Source organism: Saccoglossus kowalevskii, chromosome 18, assembly GCF_978046115.1.
Source record: "Saccoglossus kowalevskii chromosome 18, keSacKowa6.1, whole genome shotgun sequence".
Lineage (NCBI taxonomy): Eukaryota > Metazoa > Hemichordata > Enteropneusta > Harrimaniidae > Saccoglossus > Saccoglossus kowalevskii.
In genome coordinates, this window is record NC_140658.1 from 9,425,145 (window position 1) to 9,435,484 (window position 10,340).

A 10,340-nucleotide genomic window follows, 5' to 3' on the forward strand; every position below is an offset into this window, starting at 1 on the left:
AAAAAAACTGCAAGAGAGAACACTGCAATTCAGTGGTGCCACCAAGTGGGGGAGATAGGGTTCTCCCTACCAGGGTGTGGAGATTTTGATAATTCTAAGTTAAAATGGAGCCTTCTATGGCTTCCTTGGGGCCAAAATTACTATCAGACAGGTCACAGTTGAAGATTGTGGCCACATGTGATCCCTGGTCAATCAAAATGTTATGGTTGCCAGAGGATCTGCTCCCAAGGGTAAGGGGGCGCCTGCGCCCCTGCTCCCTTGTTTAAAAAAATCCCTGCTAGTATATTTGAGTCTGTTTCCATGATTTTTCAGTTTGAAATGGCCATCATCTTTAATACTACCGTATTACCCCGGGCACGCGCCCCTCCCTGGGCAAGCGCCCACCCCCCTGTTTTCACAAAAGTTACATGTTGGGAACATCATCGGTTAAACGCCCAGGGTGATTTTTAGCCAAGAATGGGGTCAACAATAAAGTTTTATTTGTCAAAAACGAACGCGTTTGATTTATTTAAATAGTGTGTTTGTTACGGTAGTTCTCTTTTTGGAGTGTGTGGTGGCCCTGAAAAGGGCCGTTTTATTTGTGTTTTTACGTAAAAACTCATTGGAACTTAACGACGTAAGATGAACCACGCAGCATGTTGGCGCACACGTTCCGCTTTCTCTTCATTCGCGATGAATCCAAAATTGCAATAATCCATACTTTGGTGAGTGGTTTGAAGCACTTAGCTCTGGTTTCAAAACGTAGCACTTCGCTGACTGAATCCATAACGAAAGAGCATCATCGCCAGGCGATGGACGCGGGGCTTTTTGGCAACGACCGCAAACGTATCCGTGTCCAGCCATTGCTTGGCCACGTAGAGGTCAAAATACGCGTTCTATTTTTACGCGTTAAGTTTGGCTCTTCCGTTTCACCCCCTCCGGAATGTTCTACTTTCGCAGCCTAATCGCAGGTTTTTCAAAAAACGTTGAAAAAACACAAGAATTAGTAGAAATGTTCCTGTTTTGGGATTATTGATAGAGAATAATTTCTTTATTACAAAAATGCTGAAAACCCGCGAGTTTTTGCCTTATTTATTTTTTTATTGGCGAAAAACTGTGAACTCGGCAAATTTGGTTGCACAACTTCCCTTTATCATCTACACCCAGCGACACCGATGCCAGCTGACTGGGAACGGGAGCTAGCACTTTTGAGCCATCACGTCGTATACTTGCTACTTTCTTTCCATCCTTCATCACAGCTATGGCATTACGGTCATGTGGATTATTTTTGCCGACCTCAAGTCCATTATGATAACCATAATGAGGCATGCCGATGGTGGGAACTTGTTGCAATTATAATTTTGGCGTGTGTGTGGGTGCGTGAATAAATCATGTTAATGAGGTCGACCAGAGTTTATTTTCAGTCTGTTTTTTATGTATCGCCATTTGGATATGTTTATGTATTCACAATAGTTTGTAAACATTTCACATCAGTAATAAAAGGTTTATTTGTTTCATAACCCTGTCTGCTATTCTTCAGTAATTACGATGCGATGTATCAATACGTGCGTGATTACAAGTGGTAGTTTTTCCCGGCCGTTTCGACTTGCACTGATCACGGTTACTAAGAAAGTAACCGTGCATTGATTACAATACCTACCATACTTTGTAGCCAATTTCAGTGAGTAATACAACTTCATTCGCTTGACATAAAACAAGTTTTATTCTTGAAATTCGACCCTGTGTTTTAGTGTTCCCACAGTTCTCACGTTTATTGAAACCTCGCATAAATCAAGAAATAAGTACGTGTACAAAGTGTACGAAAGCATTCCTTTATTTGACCTTATCATACGATCACAAAAACAACTTTTTAAAATCTTTTTTGGGGTGGTCCTCGGGTAAGCGCCCACCCCCAATTTTTCCCGATTCTGTATGTTCAGGCCCCTGGGCGTGTGCCCGGGGTAATACGTTACAATCATGTATCAGTAACTAACTAATAATTCACCACTCAAATACAACTATAAATTATCTTCTAACAATCCAGCCACCTCCAAATGAAATTCTTGTACTTGTTTTTTTTGGCAAACATAGAAACTATTTGCGAATGTCCCTAAATACTACGCATAGTGAGAACACCACAGCTTTGGCAAATAATGGGAGAGATCCACTTCAAAACACCATTGTTAAATTGTAACCACATAACTTAGTCTCGGGGCAATGTACTATGTTGTATGTATGTTTTTAAAAATGAAGACTGTATTCCATGCAAGTAAAGTCATGCAGGTCTAGTCAATGTAATGACACTAATACTGACTAAATATCAACAACTGTGAGAAAAATTATTAATTATTATTTGGTCTTTGCAAGATAAAGCTGTTATCACAAAAAGATGATTTGAAATGTTATGTCAACATTTGCATTTAAGCATATAAATCTCATTTGCGGTTATTATTAAATTTTCTGATATCACATGTTTTAAAATTGAGATTATCCTTCTGATGTTAGTAATCAAAATAGTGAATATAATATCTATAATCTACCAGCATCTCCACCAGTGGTGAATGAATTATCTCTATTTTGGGATATTTATCATTTACTGTAAAAGGAATAATTATTCACTGGGTTTTAATTTTGCTTATTTCGCTGACTGAAAATGCGCTAAATTAAAACACAGTGAATATGTAAAATTAGCATAGAACACATTATCTAAATGATAAAACTGTGAATTTAAAACCCACTGATTATACTTGAAATGGTAAATCAGTGAAATTTAAACCCAGTGAAAATTAGTCATTTTACAGTACTGTAAAATACTTTATTTTACCCGATATTAATTTTGTCTGTTTTGTGTATGAAGTTTATTTTCACTGATTTTTGAAGAGTTAAATATTAAATATAATACATGTACATAATTTTTGCTGCATTTTATTTTCACTGATTCAACCTTTCAATTAACATAAATTTCAAGTGAAAATAAATTACTTTACAGTATTCAAATTTTGCATCCACTGAACATTATAAGATGTTATTAGGAGCAAGACCTTCCAAATGAATATAATTTAAAGATATTTTCACATTTAAAATTACATAGGCCTTATACCATTCTTCTTCCAAGAGTTCCTTGCGATTAGATCACTGAAAGTATCTCTGCCACCACACAGCACCATTTTGTGGTGAAACATCACAAGACTTTTACTACACCAATTATTTGTGTATTTTTCTTATTAGAGGGCTCTCGTGTTGATTTATTTATACTGGAAAACAGGTTTTAAAATGTTATCGATAGCTGTAACGATTTTTCTGTAAATGCACTGTCAAGGGATGAAGGAGTTATAATTTACAGAAGAAAAAAATTTCATTGTGGAATAACGGTTACTACGGTGTTACTCGGTTTATCAAACTGACCGTCCTGTCGATTGCCAGACAAAGAAATATAAAGAAACGAAAGCACCTCGGGGTATTGACAGCTAAATCGTCCTACTGCCACACCATTTGCATTTCGCAAGGTAAAAAAATGAGTCTCTCACTTTGAAAACAGCCAGAATTTACAAACAACGCGTACGCTTTGGTTGGTTCGAAAATTGAACACCTGCATGGCAATGTTTTGTTAAGCGTCTTTGAAAGTAGTGTTACTGTGACACATCGACCAATCAACAACAAGCATAAGATCGCGTGGTGGCAGAGATATATTTGTAGAAATAGAACTCTGCCTGGGATATTGGCCTTATACATGACCTCTAAAGGTCAAACATCCTGGTAATTTTTAAAGGAACTGTTTTATAATGATAAAAACAACGTAATTGTAGATTATTTATCATACTTTTCATTAATAGCTTTATATCTCAAAATTTTGTTTGGCGACATATGATGACACATTCATAAATTGATACAAATACTAATATTGTTAAATGATTTTAATCAGTTTTCAATTGTGACTCCCTAGGATTATAATGAAGGTCTCTGTGACTCCTAGGACTATAGTGAAGGTCACTGTGACTCCCTAGGACTATAGTGAAAGTCACTGTGACTCCCTAGGATTATAATGAAGGTCTCTGTGACTCCCTAGAATTATAATGAAGGTCTCTGTGACTCCTAGGACTATAGTGAAGGTCACTGTGACTCCCTAGGACTATAGTGAAAGTCACTGTGACTCCCTAGGATTATAATGAAGGTCTCTGTGACTCCCTAGGATTATAATGAAGGTCTCTGTGACTCCCTAGGATTATAATGAAGGTCTCTGTGACTCCTAGGACTATAGTGAAGGTCACTGTGACTCCCTAGGACTATAGTGAAAGTCACTGTGACTCCCTAGGATTATAATGAAGGTCTCTGCGACTCCCTAGAATTATAATGAAGGTCTCTGTGACTCCCTAGGACTATAGTGAAGGTTACTGTGACTCCCTAGGATTATAATGAAGGTCTATGCCACTCATTAGGAATACAGTGAAGGTCACAGTGACTCCCTAGGATTATAATGAAGGTTTCTGTGACTCCCTAGGACTATAGTGAAGGTCACTATGACTTCCTCAGATTATAATGAAGGTCTCTGCCACTCATTTGGAATACAGTGAAGGTCACAGTGACTCCCTAGGATTATAATGAAGGTCACAGTGACTCCCTAGGACCAATGAAAGTCACTGTGATTCTCTAGGAGCATAGTGAAAGTCAACCACTCACTCAAAGATCCCAAATAAAATGTTCACTGCTAAAAAATCTTGCAGAATTTACCAAACTCTCAAAACTTATCACAGACAACACAAGTTTACAGTAATTAAAACTAACAAGTCAACAAGTTGGTGAAACAAATTAATAGGATATCACACACCAGATTCCCAGCTGATGAGGTATAATTAATCTTTCCACCACCAACCTTTTTCGCCAAAATTTTTTTGCGTTTTTTTTCTTATATTCTTCAATATTTCTAGAAATAAACCCTAATTTTGGAGCCAACAGACAAAATTTGAGTCCCATTTTTGTCCCATGAAAAGAGGGAACTGGTGGTGAAAAGTTGAGACTGCTGGTAGTTAGACTACCAGAATAACAAAGTAGATACCTTGTATAACAGTATAATTGTGCAGTAATTAAAACAATATGGTCACTGGCCATATTGCATTCAAATATTATTTTTGGAACAGCCATTATTTTAATGACTAAATTTGTTTTTTCAATACTACCACCTTTATTATTATACATCGTTTTCCTACTTACAGTAATAATTTAGAGAGAGAATACAACCAAAACGTTTTATGCTTTGCAAACATTTGTGTTCAGTGACAGGATAATACTGTAAAACATGTTGAAAATGCGACATGCAATTTTAGCGAATTGTGGTAAAATGACGTAATAGCGAAATGTTGATTTAGCGAATCTCTATTGTCATTGTTGATTTCCTGTTTTCACAATACTTGTCTGTTGCGTGTCAAAACAAATGCGCAGTTATCACCTCCATAAAAACAAAGAAAAACTGTCAAGTGAAATTAGGAGTCGCCCCAGATTTTTATATTCCAGATTACTGTATACAAATCCCTAAGCCTTGGCCATTTTGAATTTATGATAAAGTCATTAGCGACATCTTGAATTAGCAAATCAGTTCTCTTGCTAAATTCGCTAAAAAGACATGCTCGTGAAAAAGACATGTTTTACAGTATTTTCGTCATTTGCTACAGTGTATCTATGTCTAATGTAAATGAAGAAAAGGTGACATCAATAATCTTGAATGAGTCGATATCCATGTGATGTTACATGTATTTTTCCTTTAAATTGGTGGAATATTTGAATGTTCAAATTAATGCTGATATGTTTTGCAATGAGTGCTGAAACAACTTTATTTTATGGAGCAGCAAATATCTATTGTTTTGGTAATACATGTAGAAATGTAATACTGACAGGCACAAAGTTACTAACACAGATTTGAATGTACGTAATACTGTAAAACCATTTAGTTTCACTATTTTGATGTGTTGAGCATATTCACTGTGTTTTAATTTCACGATTTTGTCAAGAAAACAATGAGTTTTATTAATATTTGACATGTTCACATAGATTTAATTTAGTAAAGTAAAGACTTATCAGCGAAAATAGCAAAATTAAAATACAGTGAATAATTAATGCATTTACAGTAGTTTTACTAATAATTTGTAGTACATCAAAAGTGATTTCACAACTTGAATTAAATGAGGAAGAGGGACTGACTGTCGATTGACAGAAAAAATAAATGTCTGAAGAATTATTAGCCCAGTGTTGTCATCTGCCAGTGACAGTAAATCATTAGTTGACAGTATAAACATACTTAAAATACTGTGAAAAGATTAAATATTCACTGGGTTTTAATTTTGCTTATTTCACTGAATATGGAAAATGCACTAAATTAAAACCCAGTGAATGTGAAAATTGAGCATAGAACACATTATCTAAATGATAAAACCGTGAATTTAAAACCCACTGAATATGCCTGAAATGGTAAATCAGCGAAATTTAAACCCAGTGAAAATTAAGTCATTTTACAGTATTTGTATACTTGTAAATGCATTAATTATTCAATGGGTCTTAATTTTCCTATTTTCACTGATGCATGCAAGAAAAATCGGATAAATTAAATTGAAGTGAACACGTAGAATAACAATATATCGTTTCTCTGCCAAATTCATAAAACTAAAAAACCCAGTGAATATACTCAAAATATCAAAATAGTGAAAATTAATGGTTTTACAGCAAGTTGAATATCTACCATGGTAATTGAATAGACACGCAACCATATTATCAAACAGTTAAAAACACTCTAAACTGACTCGATAAGACACCAACACTGATTATAAAATCACACACAACAAATGTGAATTCATAGTTTGCAAGGAACAATAAATACTAGTCATATTCTGGCAAAGATAACCACATCTAAGAACCAATAGCTATATCACCTTAGGGCATAGTGGAATTATTCTTGGAGCAGATTTTAACGCACTAGTCTACATTCCTCACCATATAACTACTACACACACATTCTAATCATGGCAACAATAAGTATGCTACCAAAAAATATAAGCAGATTAATAATAAATATTATTATACACATGTCACCGTAATGGCACAAGTTACAGCGTGCGTAATTTTACAGTGTATTTTCATCCTACCATATAAGGAAATGCAAATTTCAAGAATGGAATGATTACGTGCGTAAGCGTTCTCTAATAATAAACACAAACATGGCTGCCATCAGCGTTTAACCAAACTCTACACAAAGAAGTTCGCTGACTCTGTTCTCAACTTTTTGGATTACGGCATTCCCATGATGTATCCTTGGAAGGCAAAGATGTATAATAATAAGATTATTATGAGGATACTCCTGCTGTACTGTCTCCGTGCATACTTTAAGGTATCCTCGTATTAACCTCATATTCATGTGTTTACATCAGTGTCTTGGGTGTGCTTAACATGTATTAGGGCTGTTTTGCCAGAATTTTTAGAAACAATAAATAAAGCAGTTTTCATGAAAAATAATAAATTTGACAATTTCAGAATAGAATAAAATAAAAAGCTGCCAGGATTTTTAGAAAACAAATTTACCAGAAACATTTTTTTGACCTTAGACTTAGAGCTGTGATTATGATATTGGTTTTATTTTTGAAAGCTATATAGTCACTTAGATTCACAAACAAGTATTATTTTTTGATGAAAACTGTCAATAATAAGATGAAGAAGCCAAAATAAACAACTTTTTCAGCTTTACTAATATGTCATACATTGTAACGAGTCAGAACTAAAGACAATGTTTTTATTATTATTTACATCTAAATTGTATACACATATCTATACATATACACATTGTAGATAGATATAGCATGTTATTTTAGCTAATTTAGCTAACCTGTAATTTCGCCAATTCAACATTTCACTAATTTAGAATAAAGTATATTCTCGCAATGAGATTGTTGGCATTTTAGCTAAATTGAGATTTTGTTTATTCATGTATTGAGTCAAATTCCCTAAAATAATATGTAGCTATTTCAATGTGTTTTACAGTATATATACATGTATTTATATATAAACCACAAGCCTGCACAACAGACAATTAAAACAATTTGTTTTGCTGGTATGATATTCACACCATGGCTGTCAATGCATTAACACCATACATGTACATTGTATGATATGATAGGTGAATCTGAATTTAACATCATTTAAAACTATTTTCCAAAGTTTTATTGAGGATTAATGGATGATGTCGTGACGTATCCAGGGTTCTCCTCTGAGCATTAATAGAGTACATGTAGGCCCCACCCATTATATAATTTTGGACAACAACAAGCATCATTATCCTAACAATTCATACAATTTTTTTTACATATTCTTTTTTTGTTATGCAAATATTTCCAATATGCTATGATATTTTCCTGGGGTGAATGAACACTTGTGTCACATATTTATCAGTGTCATGAAAAAATTGTGGAATTTTCTGTTTAACAGTACACAATTATTCTTGAGAAAATTTAGTTTGATTTTAGTGCCATTTTTAGGGAACTTTCACAATTTGAGTAAATCTGTCTCCAAATGTCAATCATGTACATACTTTCTCACACTGTACGTGACTAATCCCTGTACCAGAGCTAACATTTTTTTATAATTGGTAGCCTAACAGTATACTGTAAAGGGGGTAATTATTCACTGGGTTTTAATTTAGCTTATTTCGCTGACTGGAAAATGTGCTAAATTAAAACCCAGTGAATATGTAAAATTTAGCATAGAACACATTATCTAAATGACGAAACCGTGAATTTAAAACCCACTGAATATGCCTGAAATGGTCAATCAGTGAAATTTAAACCCAGTGAAAATTAATCATTTTACAGTATACCAAAATAAAGATAGGTTTTCTGACTCAAATCGAGTCGTTGATAATCTATACAACACTACTGTTCTGCTTTTGCCTTTTAAAATTTGTTGCCCAAACAAGCTTAATTTTGAATTTTGGATTTTCTTTTCAAAATGATGACGAACATTTTATTTTGTGCTTCCTTCCATTATAAAATGTACCTGTATACATTTTATTATAAATATATTTTTGTCTTCCCTGTAGTAGTTTTGTTTTTTACAATTGGCGCTGCACTAAATATTTTTGTAAAGATCATGATGAATTGCACCCCCAACCCCCCAATTTCAAATAGTCAACACCTTAAAAGGAAATGAAAAAATAAATAACATGAACAAATAAAAAAAAATATTTTGTGGTACGGTTTCAAACACAATGAAAGTCTGGTGCCAAACAGTATCAAATGGACTGTGTAATGCAATACATGTACATGTAACAGCTTTGCTGGTAGCAGACAGGCACAACCCATATCAGTAATTATGTAGGCATTCAAAGTGGTTTTCAAAACTAGGTTATTATCAAGAGAAAAAAAATGTTGGAAAGTAGATCTTGCTCATCTCAGCAGGTGAGAAATTATGTGTGTGTGTGTGTGAAATGTATGCGTTATGTCACAGAACCCAGAACGGATATATGAATGAAAGCAGTACCAGTATAGACAGGAATCATGATTTACTCACTGAACAACATGGATGAAATTATAAACATGCTGTGCAGGTACATGTTTACCAGACAACAGTCCTGAGCATCAATTTGACGTTGTTTTTTTTCTGTCGTTTTTGTTGTTGACCTAAACAATAACATTGATGTGTGCATGTTCTGCCGTATGTGGACATCGAGGTCATCATTGAGAGATATCATGAGTAAATACAATTCAAAAAACATGTGTTTTTGTATTTGCGAATATAAGCTCCATGGCTTCACTCACATCAGACTCAAATACTTCTTGTATTGAGTAGATATTTCGCAATAATCTATGTTTTGTTTCGACAAAAGGAAATGAATGCAATGAGAAGGTGGTTGAATACGGGGCAGAACAACGCGGTCTTCCTACACTTTCATCCAAATATCCAAAATTGGAATATTGTATTCGATTTTTCGACTATAAACTTGTCACCAAGCTCATCGACAGTGTTCTATTCTGAACATGATTAATGTATGTAAATTCGCAATAATGTATTATTGACAAGACTTAACCGTGAAGCGAGATACTGAACAACAACGTTTTTTTTTTCAATGAATTCCGTGTCTTTGTCGAGTTTAGTGTCATCGGCCCCGACCAACCCAAAGTTGACCCCGGGAAAAAAAAACAATACGCCGATGATTTTAAGAAGAAGGCAACATATTGATGAAGTAAAATATATTTTACGGTTACTTACGATGTATATGTGTAAAACGAATCGCACGAAATCGACCGTCGGCGAATGATTTTCCCAATAAATGGACCTGAAATACCAGCAGATCTCTTCGTCAATTTACATTATGGACGCCATGTTGG

General features: G+C 34.5%; 1 protein-coding gene across 1 annotated transcript in view; it reads right to left on the bottom strand.

The window, feature by feature from the left end:
* Window positions 1-10,340, bottom strand: part of LOC102800530 (uncharacterized) — a 43,149-nt gene extending 32,809 nt beyond the window's left edge. The window contains exon 1 of the mRNA XM_006824108.3: window positions 10,222-10,340. The gene's annotated coding sequence lies outside the window, so the exon portion shown is untranslated. The remainder of the gene's footprint in view (window positions 1-10,221) is intronic.